The 20,711-nt window shown below is 41.0% G+C and overlaps 1 protein-coding gene across 3 annotated transcripts in view; it reads right to left on the bottom strand.

Annotated features, from left to right (window-relative positions):
• The window catches only part of LOC149225188 (phosphatidylinositol N-acetylglucosaminyltransferase subunit C-like), a 31,656-nt gene extending 11,749 nt beyond the window's left edge, over positions 1-19,907 (bottom strand). Inside the window, exons 1-2 of one of the 3 annotated variants that reach the window (XM_089376984.1) lie at positions 19,716-19,907; positions 19,453-19,570 (exon numbers count right to left, since the gene is read on the bottom strand). The gene's annotated coding sequence lies outside the window, so the exon portion shown is untranslated. The remainder of the gene's footprint in view (positions 1-19,452; positions 19,571-19,715) is intronic. The other 2 variants (XM_089376983.1, XM_089376985.1) reach the window with 2 other exon arrangements.
• Positions 19,908-20,711: the final 804 nt, after the last annotated feature.

Raw genomic sequence — 20,711 nt, 5'->3', positions numbered from 1 at the left:
ACAGAAGTGCTCTAGCCTCAGCACAGTGCTTCAAGGGCGCAGTTTTTGTCGGGGCAGAAATCCGCTGGAAAAGAACAAAGACACGTAGAAGGGGAATTTTTCTCCTCGGAGAACTTTCCGCCAGAAAGTTTGAATTTCTCAGTCGCTGAGCAGTTGACCAGTGCTAAGCAGTGACTAGAGGAGTTAGTTCGACAGTTGGGTGAGATGGCATCGCATGGGCTCAAAGATCAGGACAGGTTGGACGGAGCCTCCAACTATGTCATATGGAAGACCAGAATCTTAGTTGTTCTGGAGGAATATGATATCGAGGCCTATGTCAATAGTGTTGTAGTTGTTCCTGCTAACAACGATCAAAAGAAGAAGTACAAAGTCGAGTAGAGGAAGCCAAAGAAAGAGGCTCATTCTCGATGGAGGTCGAGATCATGTGGTCTCATACTTGCAGGGCAAGGATACAGCCCGGGAGATGTGGGAAGCCTTGTCTTCTCTATATGAAGGCTCTTCCAAACAGCGGAAGATGTATTTAGAGCAGAAGTTGCAGCGGACTTTGATGCAGAAAGGAGAAGGGGTGAACCTCTATCTTCAATGTCTTCAGGACACTAGAGACCAGCTTGCTGCAGTGGGTTCCACTCCTCATCCAACCGCGATGGTGAGAATAGCCCTAAATGGAGTTTCGGATGAATGGCAAGTTTTCGTCCAGAGCATATTAGGCAGGGAAAAACTACCTTCATGGGAGATGTGGGCGACTCTTCAACAAGAGGAGTTAAGGAGGGACCTAATGAAGGTCAACCTCAATGGCAGCAGTGGGAGTGGCACAAAGACGAAGGAGGAGGAGGAAAACACAGCTCTAGCATCGAAGGGACAGCAGAAGCTGAAGCGAAAAAAGGACATTTCGAAGGTGAAATGTTTTAGTTGTGGCGAGATGGGCCACTATGCATCCCAGTGTCCTTTGAAGAAAAAGGATAAGGATGAGAAACATGATCCTAAGGTTGCTTCAGCAAAGATTGACGAGGATGAGTTTGCCATGAGTGCCCACGCATCTCCAGGAGGGAGATGGGGCGATATTGAGTTGTAGTCAAGAGGACTACATGTGGGCAGGATCCTTGAGGAGTCCACCTCTTGGATCAATTCCTTGCTACGGGAGCCCAAGATTCAACAGTAGCGAGATGGACTTAGTGTCAGATGATGCAGTGGATTGTTTGGAGGACAGATGCAGTAGCTTGGGACCAGAGACTGATCAGCGCAGAGCAAGGTTGGCAGCAGTGCAGTTGGCACATCACAAAAGTCAGTAACAGTGCAGAAGATTCAGAGGGTCAGCAGTAGTCAGACTCCAACATTCATTGTATTAAGTTGAACACAGTTAAGTTCAGCTAATTTTGGATGTTTTTCAGTTGCTTCTCTCAGCAACTGAGTTGCCGTACGGATGCAATGTTAGCAGTGGCACTGTTAGAAGCATAGCAGATGCAGCGTTTGAGAGGGAGTTGTAGTACAGATGCAGCAGTGGTAATGTCAGTGTCATGGGCAACACTACAATAGTAGCAGCAGCACAGTGTTGGTGGCAGCAACAATGCAGAAAGAAGGTGCTTCAGAAATAGAGCAGCATGCAGGTGGACATTGTTGCTAGAGCACTTTCCTCGCTAAGCGGGAGTGTTAGTTTTCGGTAGCGTCAGAAGTGCTCTAGCCTTGAAAATTGGTGGAGAGGCTAAGGCACATGAGTTCTAAATAACCCAAAAACCGATTGGTGAAATTCCACTCGGATTGTATTTTATTAAAATAGATAATATTTTTAATGGAGTTCCTAAGTCTAAACTTACGAAAATTAAAATATTAATGGGTATTAATCAAAATATGGGTGGCAATGATCTAGAAGGCGGATCAAGCATTGTTTTAATCTTAATCATTGATTAGAGACTTAATCTCGGTCATTGAAGACTCAACAAGAAAAGTATAAAATGGAGGCTTGGGGTTCATTTGGAAACACACACAGATAGAGAGAAATGATTTGTTGTTCAATTTCTAGGGCTAGGAAGATGAGAAATTCGAACTAAGTGATTATTCAAGCAGCAAAGGGGCACTGAGAATTTGGAAGGACTTTCCTGAAGAATATCGACAGAGAGGCGGACAGAGCTTGCAGAGAGGCAACGCAGTAGCCGGGAAAGGCTAACGCTAGGCCAATCTAGGCCCACGCAATCCTAACGCAGAGCCAGAAGACCTAGCACAGAGTAGAAAAGTTGCCTGTCACGCAAAATCCAGAACTATCAGAACTGCCGAGAACTGTCGAAACTGCGAGAACTGTCGGGAATTGTCGAAACTGCCGAGAACTACCAGAACTGTCGCACACTACCGAAACAGCCGGGAGAGCTGACGTAGAGGGCAGAGAAGGTAACACAGAGCCAGCGCAGAAATAGCCAGCGTCAGCCAGTGTTGTGCGAGATCAGCTAGAATTCTGCTATGTGAAGTGAAGCGAAACTCACTCAGATTTTCCGCCAGTATTTTCTCTGTAAAGGATTGCTAGATGAGCATCCTAGATTTGTATTCAAATATTTCTCCTACATAATAATAAACCTTTAGAATTGTTGCACCGGTTTTCCCGCATTGGGTTTTTCCGGGGACTATTGTGTCCAAAAATAAGTGTGTCCTATGTATCTTGTTCTTTGCTCTGTTTTTTGTTTCATGAGATCAAATATTTAATTAGTGTTGCCTGCAGAAGTAATTGGCTTCAGTACTCAAAAGAATAACTTGATGAATGTAATTTAAAATCAAGTAGGTCAAGTAGATTCAGATTTGCTGCAGTTGGGGTTCCTTCGAGTCTATGATTTTTCACATTGACATCCATCTGATGTAACCTTCAACAAAAGCCATAGGGATAATAATTCTAACATAAGTGTACCTGACAACTAGAGCACATGCCTTGACATAATCTTCTCCCTCTTTTTGGGAGAATCTTCACAAACCTTGCTTTGTACTTCTCTATGTTCCCATTTGTTGCATGTTAGATCTTTTAGATCTGCTTGGAAGTCAAACTGACTTCTCTTCGACACAATGACATCCTTCAAACTTGTTGGACTGGCAACTCCCTTTGAACTAGGAGCTCTTTCGTTCATTAGGTACAATGATAAATGTCAATACAATTTCTTCCTCTCGAGCGCAAAAACACTCAAGTTGAGATATATGCTTCTTCTTAGGAGAATCATCTTGCCACAAAACTTTCTCCGTTCTTAATAATTGCTTCCACTTGTTGCCAGAATCTTGGCTACCTTCACAATATACCTTCAAACCTCATTAGGGGGTCATGGAAGAACGATTATAACCAAGCAAAAGATACAAAGACAAGAGGTTGACCAAATATAAAGTAATAATAATCAAGGAAGAGAAATGTAAAGTACTTATCTTTGAGGATGAAAGGAAATTTGTCAACTCCCTCTTGATCCTTGCTTTCTTTGCAGAAATCATTGAAATCCATCTGAAAACTCATCATCTTTTATCCTCATCATGAGTTAGGGTTTCTTCACTCAGAGAAATCATTCACTTTCAATATTTTACGTCTAGCTCTAGGGTTTTATCCACAAACCCTAGGGCTTTCTCAATTATATCCTTTGAGATTTTTCTAGGGTTTACAAACCCCAGGACTATCAAATCTTCCAAGAAGGGCTCATAACAGTTTACTTCTTTTTCTTATTATATTCCACAGATTAGCAATGACATGTACATAAAGTAAAGTGCAGATAGAACATTAAACGATCGACAGAAAACAAGCCAAGACAAGAGACACAAGATGTGGTGGCTAGCTAGGGACAAACCCCACAATGTGTGGGGAAACCCTTTGATCAAATCTTCTTTTATCTTCAATAATTCAGCAGAGAGAAATAGTACAATAAATCTTATTTATATCAGCAGTAGCAAACCCTAGATCAGCAGCATCAGCATTAGCGGCTTCATCATCAAACTAGGGCAGACGATATCTCACAAACCGACCGTCGGATCGGCTTGATTCCACCACCAAAAGTTGCGACTTCCAGAGGAGGTTCAGATGAACCTACAACGCAATTCAGATGAGGAGATCTTCTAGTCCACGCAAGTCAATCTTTACTTCTGCAGTTACAGCTTCAGTTTCGGCAGCTTCCGACTTCAAACTAGGGCAGTCGATATCTTGCAAACCGTCCATCGGATTGACTTGATTCCACCACCAAAAGTTGCGGCTTTCAAAGGAGGTTCAGATGAACCTACAACACAGTTCAGATGAGGAGATCTTCTAGTCCACACAGGTCAATCTTTACTTCTACAGTTACAGCTTCAGTTTCGGCAGCTTCCGACTTCAAACTAGGGCAGTCGATATCTTGCAAACCGTCCGTCGGATTGACTTGATTCCACCACCAAAAGTTGTGGCTTTCAGAGGAGGTTTAGATGAACCTACAACGCAGTTCAGATGAAGAGATCTTCTAGTCCACGCAGGTCAATCTTTACTTCTGCAGTTGCAGCTTCAGTTTCAACAGCTTCCGGCTTCACATGTGTGAGGGAGAGACCCTTTTCTGCGCAGTAGAGAGAGAGAGATGTGATGAGATGAGTGAGTCCAAATGAGGAAAAGTCCTCCTGTATTTATACACAATGTTGGTGTTTGAATAGATGCAACTGTTGGGCTTCTAAGCCTACATGAGTTGTAGGTCGGCTTGATAATAATTCCATAATCAAAATAAATTCATATCTCCATGAATACTTATCGGAATCAGATGATCTTTATATCAATCCTACACCTCTCGACGAGAGGAATCTAATAAAAATATTAGCACCATGAATAAGATGACCCACGTGAAGTTTTGCCCTAGTTGCCAGTTTTAACACTCCCTCTCAACTAGGGAGAACTTCATCTGCAATCTGTCTATCGGTCGTTACTATTCATCCATCAAATGCACTGCCCTGTACAACCTGACCCTTGCCCTGCTCTGCTCTATTCTGCCTGTTCTTCTTTGTCTTGTTCTGCCCTGTACTGATCTGTACGGCTCTGCTCTGTTATGCGTTGCTCTGCTTTTGTCCGAATTATGAAGAAGAAGAAATGATCGAGGATGTATCATACTGACTCAAAGTCAGTCTCAGAGTATGTACCACTGGTCCCAGACCAGTCTCAACCAACCCGAAGTCAACGTCATAGTGAGTACAACTCCACTTGTCCCAGACCAGTATCATCCTCCACTGACTCAAAGTCAGTCTTAGAGTGCATACCACTAGTCCTAGACCAGTCTCAACCAACCTGAAGTCAGCTTCATAGTAAGTATCACTCCTACCATTGGTCCCAGACCAGTATCGCAATCTCAGAGAGTGTACCACTGGTCCCAGACCAGTCTCAACCGACCCGAAGTCAGCGTCATAGTATGTACCACTCTCACTGGTCCCAGACTAGTACTGCACTGACACGAAGTCAGTCTCAGAGTATGTACCACTAGTCCCAGACCAGTCTCAACCGACCCGAAGTCAATGTCATAGTATGGTACAACTCCTACCACTGATCCCAGACCAGTATCACAATGTCAGAGAATGTACCACTGGTCCCAAACCAGTCTCAACCGACCCGAAGTCAGCGTCATAGTATGTACCACTCTCACTAGTCCCAGACTAGTACTGCACTGACACGAAGACAGTCTCAAAGTATGTACCACTGGTCCCAGACCAGTCTCAACCGACCTGAAGTCAATGTCATAGTATGGTACAACTCCTACCACTGGTCCTAGAACAGTATCATTGATCCCAAATCAATGGAGGTCATCCTAGTGTAGGGAGTACGGTAGATACAACGATGCGTCCATCGGTACTACTATGGTCCCTAACTTCATTTCCCTGCTCATTGATCAGATGAGAGGTACTTCCCATGAGTCCCAGACTACATGGGTAGGATGCCTCGACAGGAGAACTAATCAATCCTGTCCTCACAGGAGAACACATCAATCCTGCTACAATCGCCATGGAGAACACATCAATCCAGGCCGCCACAGAGAATACATCAATCCAGGCCTCACAGGAGAACACATCAATCCTGCTACAATCGCCATGGAGAACACATCAATCCAGGCCTCACAGGAGAACACATCAATCTTGCTACAATCGCCATGGAGAACACATCAATCCAGGCCCCACAATAGAACACATCAATCCTACTACAAAGTTACAAACGCCATGGAGAACACATCAATCTAGGCCTCCCAAGAGAACTAATCATCCTGCTACACAGGAGAGCGAATCATCCTGTTCCACAAGAGAGCGAATCATCTTGATTCTTGTCCCACAAGAGAGCGAATCATCTTGTTCCAATGCGCACCACCAAGGGAGGGTGAGTCACCCTGTGGTCGTGTGTTGCTCCAGTAAGAACCACAAGCCCTCAAAGCTCTCAAAGCTTAATGTATGCAACATGCAGGGCCCTTGTACAAGGGTTTCTTGACGACTCCAAGTCGTTTGGGAAAATCACAGATTGGATCTTTCCTCGGGGCTTTGACAAGGTGCATTGACCTGTACATCATCTTAATGCGATGGAGCCTCCTTGCTCATCGACTTACCATATCCCAGATGATGTCTATCTGCTGGAGAAATCGACGAATACGGGATTCCTCAATAATCGAATCCCACCTCTAGTTGTTACAGAGAATCACAATGGTATCCAATGTAAATCCAAACAACTCACTAAAGAGCTTTCGCAACCAGACTGCCTCACAGGAGGCCATGCTGGCAACAATATATTCTACTTCGGTGGTGCTCAAAGCCACCGACTTCTGCTTCCTGCTCATCCAGGATATCGAAGCAGATCCCAAGGTGAAACAGCACCCGGAAGTGCTCTTACGGTCCACCACACTGCTTGCCCAATCAGCATCAGTATATCCAAGTAGTCTCACATCTCCGGCAGTGTATCTTAACCCATTAGCAATTGTGCCACGAAGATATCTCATAAGATTCTTGGCATCAATCCAGTGAGGCTCAACCAAATATGAGCTCACAATGCTAACTGCAAAACATATGTTCGAACGGAGGTTCACCAAGAACATCAACGCGAATGAGTTTTTGAAACTCAACGGCAATTCCCAAATCTGGTCCGACATCACTACCATATAACTTCTGAAAGTTAAGATCCTCGAGGTAGTCACATGCTTGTAATCCGTCATACCGAATCTTTCCAATATCTTCACCACATATTTTCCTTGAGATAGGAAAGTTTCCCCTAGCTTCTGCCACACTTCAAGTGCTAGGAAATAGTGCATCAGTCCTAGGTCCTTCATTTCAAATTCAGAAGCCAACTCCCTCTTACATTTGAGAATGAGAGGGTCTGCACCTGTTAGAAAGAGGTCATCCACATACAACACCAGTATGAGAGGTTTATCATCTTCAACTTTAAAGTAAAGGTTAGGATCGGCTTCACTCCTAGTGAATCCCAGCTTCATCAAGTAGCTATCGATCCTCTCATACCATGCTCGAGGTGCTTGCTTCAGCCCATAGAGAGCCTTCTTCAACCTGCATACATGAGATTTTCAATCATAAATCTCAAATCCTTCGGGTTGCTCCACATAGACCTCTTCTTTGATCGAACCGTGCAAGAACGCGATCTTGACATCCATCTGATGTAGGTTCCATCCTTGTGAAGCCACAAGGGCTATGATCAAGCGGATGGTCGTATATCTGGCAACAGGTGCAAATATCACATCATAGTCTATACCTTCCTTCTAGGAGAAACCACGAGCAACAAAACAAGCCTTATACTATTCCGTACTTCCATCTGCTATAGCTTTATCTTGTAAATCCAGTTTGAAGTAACAATTGTCTTGTCCTGGGGTCTGGGAACTACTTCCCAGACATCATTCTCCATAATGGTCATAGCATCCTTCCATACTTGATGCTTGACGGCATCTGAGAATGATGAAGGCTCATTTTGTATGATTGTGCTCATACTGGTCAGGTATCCCTGATACCTGTTGGGTTTCTTACTTTCACGGAAGGTTCCTCGGGGTGCAGCATTTCCTTCAGCATCATCAAGTAGCCCCCTAAGCCATGAAGGGCTCTTCCTGGAAGAGGAAGGCTCAGGTGGATAAATAGGATCCATCGGTTCTTCCACATCAGGCATTGTCACATCATCTACCCATAGAGACAGCTTCCACAATCGTACGGTGCCACACCATTCTGCTCTGGAGTATGTGGTGTAATAGTCTCCCTCTTAATGCCAGCCTCAGATATGCCTGAGTGAACCAACTGTAATATATCGGAGGTCTTGCTTAGGCTTGAGGGGAATGGTCCCCTTTTGAGCTTTCCTTCGGCACATCCTGGACATACACCTTCTTTCTCTACTCGGAATTCGGGCATCCCTGTCACCATTTGTCTTACACCGAGTATAGCTTTATAATGAAGGGGGGCAAACCTCTGATGCCAAAGTTCGGACTGAAGAGATATGTCATAAGACATGACACCTAGCGGACTTCCATCGACCTGATATAATGAATCAACGCGAAACCCAAGAGTAAAGGCATCTTTAACATTATTTTTGGATACACGTACCTTGCCATCGCTGAAGGTTACCTTGTAGCCTTTGCCTTCCATTGTCGAGATGGAGACCAGGTTCTTTCGGAGGTCAGGTGCATTTAATACATCCTGGAATTTCTATGGTTGCCCTCTAGCCTTCTTGAATGGTTGCCCTCTTCCTTGATTTCCAGCATTCCTTTTACCTTTGTTGTTGAATTTTCCATTCCTTCGATTACCATGAGAGGGATTTTGATCATCGTCACGGTGAGAGTCCTTTCTATCAGGACAATCCCTTGCATAATGACCTGCTTTATTGCAAATGAAACATCATCCTTTTCTTCCACCCTTAGGTCCAGCCTTTCCTTTTGATTTAGTCCCGGAATTATTTATTTTCTTAGCATGAGAAGAAAAGGTAGCAGGAGGACCTTTAGGCATGGGCATTTCTTGCTCTTCTACCCTTGTTTCTTCTTGAATGCATCTAGCCATAAATTCCTCGAAACCAGGAATTATATTATTGTTCAGAAGAGTAGTCCTGAACACGTACCATTCGGATGGTAATCCTCCAAGAGTCGTGAGTGTTATTTCCCTATCAGTAATAGTCTCCCCAATAGATAGGAGACCATTCTTGATCTCGATGATTCTTCAGAAGTATGCTTACATATTCTCATCTTTACCCTTCTTGATTTCCCTCAGCTTATTTCTAAGAAACAAAACTTGAATTGCATCATTAAATTTCAATAAACTCACCAGTCTATCGTAGATTTCCTTGGAGATGTCTAGTTCAGAGATGTAGGCCACCAAGCGTTTGTCAATAGAGTCCCGGATGATCCTCTTTGCTTTAATTTCTCTGTTCTTCCATTTGTTCCTGGCAGCAGGAGGTGCATTTGATGGAGGCTCAACAATATTGCCTCTCACATGATCCAACACTCTTTGATCCTCAAGGGTTAGATCGATAGACATCTTCCATCCGTGATAGTCAGCTTTCTCACGGAGCTTGTCTTTGGCAGGAATGAGTGTTGAGGACCCCATCGTTCTTTTAGGATAGCCTTGCCAATCTTCTCTTCGGTGATTGCTCTTGCTCTTGCTCGGGCTTTGTCTTCACCTCAGCTCTGATTCCAAGTTAAGTTATGGTATGTTCTATGCTTATAACAGTTTACTTCTTTTTCTTATTATATTCCACATATTAGCAATCACATGTACATAAAGTAAAGTGCAGATAGAACATTAAACGATCGACAAAAAACAAGCCCAGACAAGAGACACAAGATGTGGCGGCTAGCCAAGGACAAACCCCACAATGTGTGGGGAAACCCTTTGATCAAATCTTCTTTTATCTTCAATAATTCAGCACAGAGAAATAGTACAATAAATTTGATTTATATCAGTAGTAGCAAACCCTAGATCAGCAGCATCAGCATTAGCGGCTTCATCATCAAACTAGGGCAGACGATATCTCACAAACCGACCATCGGATCGGCTTGATTCCACCACCAAAAGTTGCGACTTCCAGAGGAGGTTCAGATGAACCTACAACGCAGTTCAGATGAGGAGATCTTCTAGTCCACGCAGGTCAATCTTTACTTCTACAGTTACAGCTTCAGTTTCGACAGCTTCCGGCTTCAAACTAGGGTAGTCGGTATCTTGCAAACCGTCTGTCGGATTGACTTGATTCCACCACCAAAAGTTGCAGCTTTCAGAGGAGGTTCAAATGAACCTACAGCACAGTTCAGATGAGGAGATCTTCTAGTCCACGCAGGTCAATCTTTACTTCTGCAGTTACAGCTTCAGTTTCGGCAGCTTCCGACTTCAAACTAGGGCAATCGATATTTTGCAAACCGTCCGTCGGATTGACTTGATTCCACCACCAGAAGTTGTGGCTTTCTGAGGAGGTTTAGATGAACCTACAGCGCAGTTCAGAAGAGGAGATCTTCTAGTCCACGCAGGTCAATCTTTACTTCTGCAGTTGCAGCTTCAGTTTCAACAACTTCCGGCTTCACGTGTGAGGGAGAGACCCTTTTCTGCGCAGTAGAGAAGAGACTCTTTTCTGCGCAGTGGAAAGAGAGAGATGTGATGAGATGAGTGAGTCCAAATGAGGAAAAGTCCTCCTGTATTTATACACAATGTTGGTGTTTGAATAGATGCGACTGTTGGGCTTCTGCGCCTACATGAATTGTAGGTCGGCTTGATAATAATTCCATAATCAAAATAAATTCATATCTCCATGAATACTTATCGAAATCGGATGATCTTTATATCAATCCTACACCTCTCGACGAGAGGAAACTAATAAAAATATTATCAACCATGAATAAGATGACCCACATGAAGTTTTGCCCTAGTTGCCAATTCTAACATCTCTTCTCAACTCCCTTTATTTCTAGAGCAACTTTCTTGAATCAAATCACATTGGTCATACTTGAAGGAGAAACTCTGCCATATACTAATATGTTCTAGCAACAACTAATGGCATCCTAATATCGACGACATATCTCAACCAATATAATCATGATCAGTACAATGCAAGGCATCTCTTGAATTCTTGACAAAAACCCTTATTCATACAAGATATTTTCACAGCAATACAATATATGGTATTAGTATTCTAGAGACTTAAATCTAGGCACCTTCAAAAACAACACATATTCAACAGTATCTCCAAAGAAAGCATCCCTCTTGAAATACAACTTGCATGTTACTGTTCAGTGGATGTATCTTCATTGGATGGGAGGTAGTGACCTTGCAACATTTTCCTATAGTACACAAGTACTTGGATAACAGCATGCCAAAAGAACTTTTATTCAACACATACCTCTCAAGTTTCTTAAGGCAAAATAAGGTCATCGAATCAATCATATGCTAATGCAAATGGGACAACTCATCCAAATCATAATAGGACAAAAAATGTACCATGTAGTCCCATGCTTCTATATATGTGATGACATGATGTTATCATTCAAACATGGAATGATCCATATACCTCTTTGTTGACTAGTATCATGTCTAGGAATGCCTTGATATGAAGGAGCCTTTCTCCTTAACTCCCTCTGGCCCTGGAGAAACTTCCTTGGTGGACCAATTAGAAATGTTCCCTTTCAAATAATTATTGAAACATAATGCCTTGAGACTAATCCACCACAAGCCGAGCTCAGCCCTATGTTAATTATGAAGCAAGTCAGAGCTATTTTCTAGGCACTTTTGAAGGTTGGCTTGATCCTCACCCACATGTTAAATTTTTGCAATGGTATTTCAAAGAACCCTTATTGTTATTCATCTCAAAGATTTCCAATAAAATTTGTCACACGAAAATCATACTCAACAAGTAGGCTCTAACATGTGAAACTTGATAGCTAGTTGTAGCATGACGACTTAAACAAATCACCTTCTCCATACATCATGCCTGACAAGAAATCTTGGAAATCTTGACGACTTGAAAATTATGGAGATCGACCATCAAGACCATCAATTCCATTTATGATTGATAGAGTGATCGCCTAGTCCAATGCCAAGACAAACAAAAAGAGCCTCTTTGAGAACAACTTTCCCAAAGCTTCATCATAGCTAACTCGATAGAGACCATCAATCAACCTCATCGTGTATTCCATCTGGAGTGTCCTTTTGGGTTTCGCTAAACCAAGTGAAGAAACTTTCTTCTTGATAAGATTGCTTGTTTCCTTCCTTCTCTAGACTAATCCCATTGGTCACATCCATTCCATCTTTCTACTTTAGAGTAGATCGTGTATTCCATCTGGAGTGTCCTTTTGGGTTTCGCTAAACCAAGTGAAGAAACTTTCTTCTTGATAAGATTGCTTGTTTCCTTCCTTCTCTAGACTGATCCCATTGGTCACATCCATTCCATCTTTCTACTTTAGAGTAGTGTATGTTATTTTGTGCTTCCATCATCACAAAATTTTAACCAACTTTGTCTCTTCAAAAATAAGGATTAGAGCGAAATGTAAATGTAATGGAATATCCTAATTTGGCATCTTTAAAATCATCAACATCGAGAGATTGCAAATACTTGAAAACCTTTTGATCTTCTTCAATCAAGAGGTCAGACAATGGAATTGTCTAAATAATCAAAACATTCGATCCTTTGCTTACTTTATTACAACTCCTCAAACTACCTTAATGAATTGATCTGTCTAAGGCCCAATCAAAGATCCTTTTTGCGGCCTTCACAAGTTTGATCTTGACCACATTTTTGGTTACTGTTATAGGTCCAAAATTCTATCTGTTTGTAGCTAGCAACAGACCTAATTTTTCGTCCTTTCTTCTTTTGAACTGAGGCTTTTCCTAATCTAGGGCTTCATTCCTTTCTCATAGTCACAATAGAGCTTGAACATGTAGAATCTTATCCTTCTATTATTTTGCAAACAATATCCACATCATTGACTTGTCTTCTTTCTAGGGCAGAATATAATGTAAATCTTTAACAACAAGGTAGATCTTGGCTTCCTTTTGGAATAATCTTCATGCTTCTTGGACTAGGGCTTCTAGGGCTAGTGGCAGAACAAGCCCTAGCGTATAACTTGAAAGAAGTTGGCTTCTTCAGGGTTGCTCTTTCACCCACGCTCTGATACCATGTTGAATTTTCAAGGTCTTCTAATTTGATAATTACTTCTAATTATTTCTTAGTTAAATCCTTCATGTATTCACATTCATCATTAAGCAATTACACAGAAGATCTCAACAGTAGAATAAATAATGACAATAGGATCATAAAGAGACAGCCAAACAAGAGACACAAATATTTACCCTGCGAAAATCATCTTCCAAGGAAAAACCTAATGACTTTTTCTTAGAGAAATTATTCAGTTCAACAAGAGGTACAATATGATCTTTTTTAATCAAAAACAAGATCAAACTGACCCGCAATAAAACCCAGGTCAAACTTGGTCAAACAAAGATAAGTAGCCTCAGAAATTCAGTCAACTATGTCATAGAGAATTTTCGGTCCGCCTCAAAGGTTTCGATCCGCTTAGAGATTTAAGTCTACCTAGAAATTCAGTCTGGCCATAAACTCGATCTGTTATCTCTCTCTCCTTCACATGAACGGAATATGAAAGAGTGATCGAAATTGGTGTGCAAATGAGGAAAACAAGTTGACTTTATATAGTAAATCAATGAGATCGAATAGGTGTGTCAAAGGGTCAGGCCAACTTGAACTTTTGGGGTTGGCCGACTTGATTTTGGAGGCAAGAATAATTAGAATTTCAAAAATTCAATTTCCCTCTTTTGAAGTCGACTTGAAGTGTACATTTATATTTATCTTCTCTTTCATATTTTGAGGGCTAAATCAATTTATGAAGACCGACCTTAGCTACAAAAAATTCAAAGGTTCTAGCGGTAACTCACTTGGGTGAGTACAAACTATTGAGGCATAAAGATAGAGACATAAGGCTTGTTATTGTGCATTGTTTGATTGAATTTTTAAGGGTTACGGCACCTTAAATCCCTTATAAGGAGGATATAATGCAGAAAATATTGCAGCTGATTATGGTAATCTTCTAGGGGCTAGATCAAATAGACAACCCATCTTTTGGCAAGAGGTCCAAGATTCTAAAATTAATGGTAGAGGTAAGGTCATGTCTTATTATGCTTGACTATGGTTATCATGATCTTGTTTTATAGTTGTTTCATTATTTCCTCTGTTATCAATAAATACCATGGCAAATGCATTCATGATCACATGAGAATCATCATGCATACAATTATTGATGATTCAAATGAAAGTGATGTTATTTTCCAGCCCATCATATATTTATTATTGGTTGTACGAAAACAAAGTAGGTCACTTCTACAGTTGCTTATAACTTGGTACAAGATGTTGTCAAACAACGTGAATGGAAGTTATAAGCAACTGTAAGGTTCAAACTAGAGCAAATGGATGAGCCTTGTGTGGAAATTTAACCTTTGTATGGCAGCCACAGACCCACAAACTCATGAGGAGGAAAAATCTCTTATTCGGGACTTTCGAATGACAGTCACCAGGAACATACTCAACAAGACATTAAACATCTTAAAGAAGGCCTTCCCAAAATGAAGGAGAAAACCAAGATGCTCAAGGACACCATATACAACACGACAATGAGCTTAAGTTCCTTGGAGTAAGGTGCACTAGGGCAACTACCAATCTTACTCGTGTTGGGAAACAATTAGAGTTTCTAATGAGGAAGCAAAAGAAGACTACTCTGTAGCCCTCTTCAGGAGTACATAAACAATGCTTGCAGTACCATGAATCCACATTTGCATAGTGGGGAGGTGAGTTGGTACGAGGAAGAAGGAGCCAACTCTTTCAGATTGCTTTTACAAGTTAACCACGGTCATGAGATAGAGCTTCAGTATAAGCGCATTCCAGTTGAAATTAGAGTGGTGCAACATCAGCTTGGTGGGAAGATTCCTTGTGTTACCATTTATACACGAGGTCTTTTAAAGGGGTTGTTAATAACTAAAGATGATGGAAGACACATGTCGTGGGAGGTTATGGACTCTAAAATGTTAATTTTTCAAGATTTTCTAGACTGATAATTACTTCCAACGATTTCGTCATTAATTTATCTTGTGTCACATTCATCATTAAGCAATTATATATAGAAAATCGTCAACAGTAAAACAATAAAGCCAGGATCATACAAAGACAGCCAAACATGAGACACAAAATTTATCATGGGAAAACCCTAACTAAGGAAAATCCAAGCAACTTTCTCTTAGAGAAATTGTCCAATTCAACAAGAGATACAATTGCATTTCCCAGTGAAAAACAAAGTCAAACTGACTACCTCAGATTCATCCTCTTATTTTGCCTCACATTCGTCCTCTTTAGTCTCCCACATGTGAACAAAAGTGATCTGAATTGATGTCCAAATGGAGAGGATGAATGCCAATATATAGATGTTGAAAGCTCTGAATTGGTGTGTCCCTTCACTGGGGCCGACTTGAGGCTGGCCTTATATTTGGAGGAAAAAATTTAAAATTTAAAAATTCAATTTTTTCTTCTTTTAAAGCTAACTTGGAATCCATATATATTTATCATTTCTTGTGTATTATGAAGACTGGCCATAGCTACAAAATTCAACACTCCCTCTTAGCTAGGGAGGTATTCATAATGACTTTTCCATATGTTCTCTTGTTGAATAAAAAATTTCTCTATCCCAAAAGGTTGATTAAGCTCAGTTATGTTGATGAATCCATCCACCTCATGTTCTATGCAAGAACCATGTGGAAAGCATCCCCGCATCAACATCATGAAAGGTATCTAGTAATCCATAAGCCAAATACCCTTTGGCTAGTCAAGTACCCCCTGACACAAGACTAGTCCTTGGATCACCAATCTACCAAGTCGTCACTTAGAGTCATGTCAGGTACCCCCTGACCCATGGTGAAACCCTAGGCCCATTTACCATTCCCACATGTCATTGAATGGTAAAAATACTTGCCCGATGTTATGAGGCACTCACTCAACCCACTAGCCAAGTAACCCTTGGCAATATGGTCAAGTAACCCCTGACCGGGGGAGCACTCAGGGCCTTGATGCTCACTGGGCCAATCTCCCTAGCCACATTACATGGCTCCCGTCACTACCCATGACCAGGTCAATACCCTTGACCGAGGGAGAATCTTTGCCCCTTGATGCTACAACATCAACACTCCCTCTAACCGAGGGAAGCATTCTCAACTACTCCAAGCTTGTCCCACTTCATCCAGGGGCAGTGAGAATCTCAACAAACGACTCAGCCATAGAAATGCATAGGAGCCTCACTACTCCTTTTATACCATGATCATTTATCATCATGATTGTACATGATCAAACAATCCTGAAGCTTCATTGCTTCACAACTTTGCCAAACTGCAATTGGAGCAAATGTCTTCTCAACGCCCCCTCCCCCTTCCTGGAAGAATCTTCGCTTTGCACTTTTCTATGCTACCAACAAATGCTTGATCTTGTGAATCTATCTTGAAGTCATTGCTGACTTTCCAGAACTCTTGGTACAATGAGCTCCTTCAAACTTGTTGGTTTGCCTGCTCCCTCTGAACTAGGAGCCCTTCTAGATATCGGTACAATTTCTTCCTTTTGAACACGAATCACTCCTGGGAGAGTCCTCTTGCCACATACTTTGCTTCATTCATCCAATACTTCCATTTGTTGCCAGAGCCTTGGCATCCTTCACAATGTACCTGCAATCCTCACTAGGAGACCATGGAAGAATGATTAAAACCCAGCAAAAGAAACAAAAGCAAGACGTTGAATAATAGCAAAACAATAATAATCAAGGACGACAGACATAAAGTACTTATCTTTTGAGGATTGAAGGGGATTGTCAGCTCCCTCTGGATTCTTGCCTTCTTGTAGAAATCATTTACTTCCTTCTACAAACTCATCGTTCTCGTTCATCAACATCTTGCTTTCCTTGCTTCCTTGCATGAGCTAGGGTTTCTCCATTCAAGGGAATCATTGATCTAGTTCTAGCTCTAGGATTTTATCCACAAACCCTAGGGCTTTCACATCCAAGACTTCAAGTCTTCTAGGGTTTACAAACCCTAGATTTACAATTTTCATTTACACCTTTTGTAAGTCCAACAGAATTTTTCATATGCAAATTTTCTTTCCATATCCAAATGTCCAAAACCATAGAGTCCCCATGCCTCAACATATGTGATGAAATCCATCATGTCATCAAACAATCAAGGATGTTCCATCTTGATATCAGTCCAAGCAAATGTATCAATATTAATGGTCCATTATAGCTTTTGTAGGGCTTGTATTCTACCTCTAGCACTATAGGTCAAGCCATATTTATAAATCTTCTAGGTTCCTCTAAAACACCCTTGTGATTACCAACAAGATCTTCAATAAAGACTGCTTTATAAAAGTAAGATGACAAGGAATATGGTAGTCTAAACCATGATCAATAAGAGTAGACTCTTAGCATTCTCTGTTATCAACAAAACTAGATAGATTATGGGCTTGAAAATCTTCAAACCATAATAAGCCCTAATGGTTGCATACCCTGATTCAATAAGACTATCCTCCAATTCTTATGCAGGGGCTTCTTTTAGTTGTTCACTGTGGGACTACTTCATAACTTTTGTTGTTGAGTTCTTCTTCCACCAACAGATTTTACAAACAATCATTGTAGCAATAGCAACAAATTATCCTTTACAAACTCCATTTCTGAAAATGACTTGGCCTTTCCAAGAAAACTTTGGTCTCCAAACTTGATGCCTCATCTTTATTGTAAACTTATGAATACCCTTACCATATTTCTAAAAACTTTGCCATATAAGTAATGGCACCATATCTCAGGCCAATACTAGCACATACAAAGCATCTTCAACTTAACCTTTTTTAAACAGAAGATCATGAAGTAACAAAGATGCCCTTAATGCCAAAACGAGTTACACAAAGCATGTCCATATTCACTACAAGACTAGAATTCAAAGATTGTAGTACTTACAAAAGATCTTGATACCTCAGGAAACCTTGGAGCCTTAGACTTCTTAGGATTTTTGGATCAGCTTCAAAATTTTGATCAACTTCACCAGCTTCAACTAAACTCGGACCTCCAATCTAATGAATATATTGCACAATATATGGCCTCCAAATTTTGTGTGTTTTGGGGATCTTCTCTTTGAACTCAAATATGGAATTTACCTTGAAGAACACTAGCAATCCTATCTTCCACCTTAAAGTTCAATCCTTTAACTAGTAGTAATGCAAGTAGAAGCTTTAGGGGCCTCTTGACTTGGTTTGACTAGGCCATTAGAAATTTAGAACCCAATGATCTAAAGGGAGAACCCCCCTTGAGTTGGAGGAGAGTCAACTAACAAAAGGAAGAGGGTTGGTGGGGTGAAAGTGGCCCCCTCCTGAGCACACAAGGTCTTGCAATTGAGCTTTTGGACTTTATCTCAAGAAGTGTGAGAATTCGCCATAACACAAGGGAAAGGGGATTGCCAATGGGACAATGTGGCAAAGAAAGGGATTCTTTTCTTTGTATTGTGCACATTGAGAAGGAAGACTCAAGAGTGTAATTAGTTGAAAGGGGGTTGTTGTGCCTAGGAAAACCATAGTTTTAATTCCCTGTCTAAGATCTCTTGGTTGAGTTGAATGAGAGAGATTTGAGCCAGCCCATAGAAATTTTCCCATCTGGCCCTGTAACCCCAACAAGGGATTGGCCTCGCTGAAAGAGTGCCTAATGTTGGGTGGAAACGCTTGCACTTGTAGGAAATTGGTGGTGAATTGATATAAGATAGAGTATCATCCATGTTGTTGTTGTTGCTCACTGGGTTATGTATTTATGTTATAAGTTCTTTGGTAGCAATGAGTAATTTGGCAGATTGGTATGCATAGGAATTTTTCTGGAATCCATGGAAGGGTTGTTTGTATGTATATGTGCACGTAATGCGCATTGCGCTTCGTTTTATTTGGTTGTAATTAAATTAATTCTCTCTGATTGAATTGATTCCGCCTTAGTATCAGTCATGTAATTGACGTTCCTTTAAGCACCCCATCCAATGGACATGACCATATAGGAGGTCGGGTGCGTTACATCTATCGCAGCTCCTGAACCCATATATTAATTTGACAACCACATTCAATCCACTATAAACGCACTCCGCAGCAGAAGTCGCCCAATAGTGTTTATGGGTTTGCCAAAACACTTTGGGAAAGGATAAGCCCGTGCTGGAATTTTTGGGGTTTGGGAGAATAACTATGTGCGGATTTCACGGTTTAGAACGATAAATTTGTTCTGGAGTTTTTAGGGTTTAGAAGGATAATATGTGCTGGCGTTTTGGTTTATGAACTGCATGGGTTTCTGCCCTCTATTAGTCAGGCGACTTGCCACCATAATAATCTTTTGTTCCACAATAAACACTTTCACACCTGAGACATTATAAATACGAATAAATACTGAAAACAACTTCAACTTCTTCGCAGCGATTTTTGAAAGAGAAAATACAAATCCTGACCTACATTATTGATTAATTGATTCATGGATTCTGGCGGTCCTCGGCGATATTTCTGAGCTCCTCGATTTTGCTTCCGAGCTCCTTCCTTGCAGATTCCCTTCCGAACATGAACCCATACCTGCAAATTTCAGGGTATTGACATTAACTGACAAGGTTCACTACAATATGCAAACTCTACAAATATTGAACGAAATAATGTGTGGAGATCCAAAATTAAGAATAAAACGAAAGGCATTGTATGGGTTCCACGATCGCATGTGTACCAGAAGGAAACAGCAGAGAAAACGCCTGCGACCGATATGGCTTGTGTTAGCGTTAGGGTTTTCGTCATTCTCACATTTCAAGTTTTGTACCCATTGCAGTTTTGCTGAACCCTGTCATTATTATCCCTGCCGCAGGTAGAACCCTCAGGTATAACGCATCCAGTAATGCGTTGACTGTAAATTAGTTTAGGTTTGATAATAAAAAAATTACTAGTCACTCTAAAATGTTTACCTGATAAAAATTATTTTTTAAGTTGATTTTAATTTTATTTTTCGTTAATTATAATTTTATTAGTTGAAAAAAATTAAGCCTTATTTTGTAATTATTGTAAATTTGGAAAATTTGCAAATTTTACGTACCGTGTTGTTAAAATTTAGTTGCAATGATACTAAAGGGAAATATGGTAGAAATGTATTGCTAGGTATGGATATAGACACAAACATGAAAATGGTGGACTATTTTTTATATCAAATGTCTTTTTTTTTCTTGAATTTGAGAAAAGGGGGTGGGAGTTATGTCTTGTCTAAATTATAGAAATGTATTGCTACGTATGGATATGGACACAAACATGAAAATGGTGGACTATTTTCTATATCAAATGTCTTCCTTTTTCTTGAATTTGAGAAAACGGGGTGGGAGTTATGTCTTGCCTGACCCTTATGTTTTCTTTGCAATTAAACCTCCAACAATTGCCACTTCTTCTTTTGGTTTCTAGTGAAAATAGAGATGATATTAGAACTTTAAACAGGGCTTTTCCATGCTACCATTTAAGGAGCTAGGTAAGGAGATTGGAGGACGGGATACCATCTTAGTCCAATCCTCTACCATGGGCATCACCTTAGACTGAGTAATGGGGAGTAATGTCGGGACATTCACTCCTGAGGTGGAAAATTCTTTTGGAGGGGGAATAGGGAGCTTAGAGGAAGAGAGGCATTAAACATGCTCAACATCAGGCACAAGGGAAGACTCCTCGAGCTATTGGGCTTCAGAGGAGC

This window comes from Pinus tabuliformis, chromosome J (assembly GCF_031772625.1).
Source record: "Pinus tabuliformis cultivar Carrire ecotype Pingquan chromosome J, CPIR1, whole genome shotgun sequence".
In the NCBI taxonomy this organism is placed as follows: domain Eukaryota; kingdom Viridiplantae; phylum Streptophyta; class Pinopsida; order Pinales; family Pinaceae; genus Pinus; species Pinus tabuliformis.
This window is presented reverse-complemented; position numbering and strand designations above follow the sequence as displayed.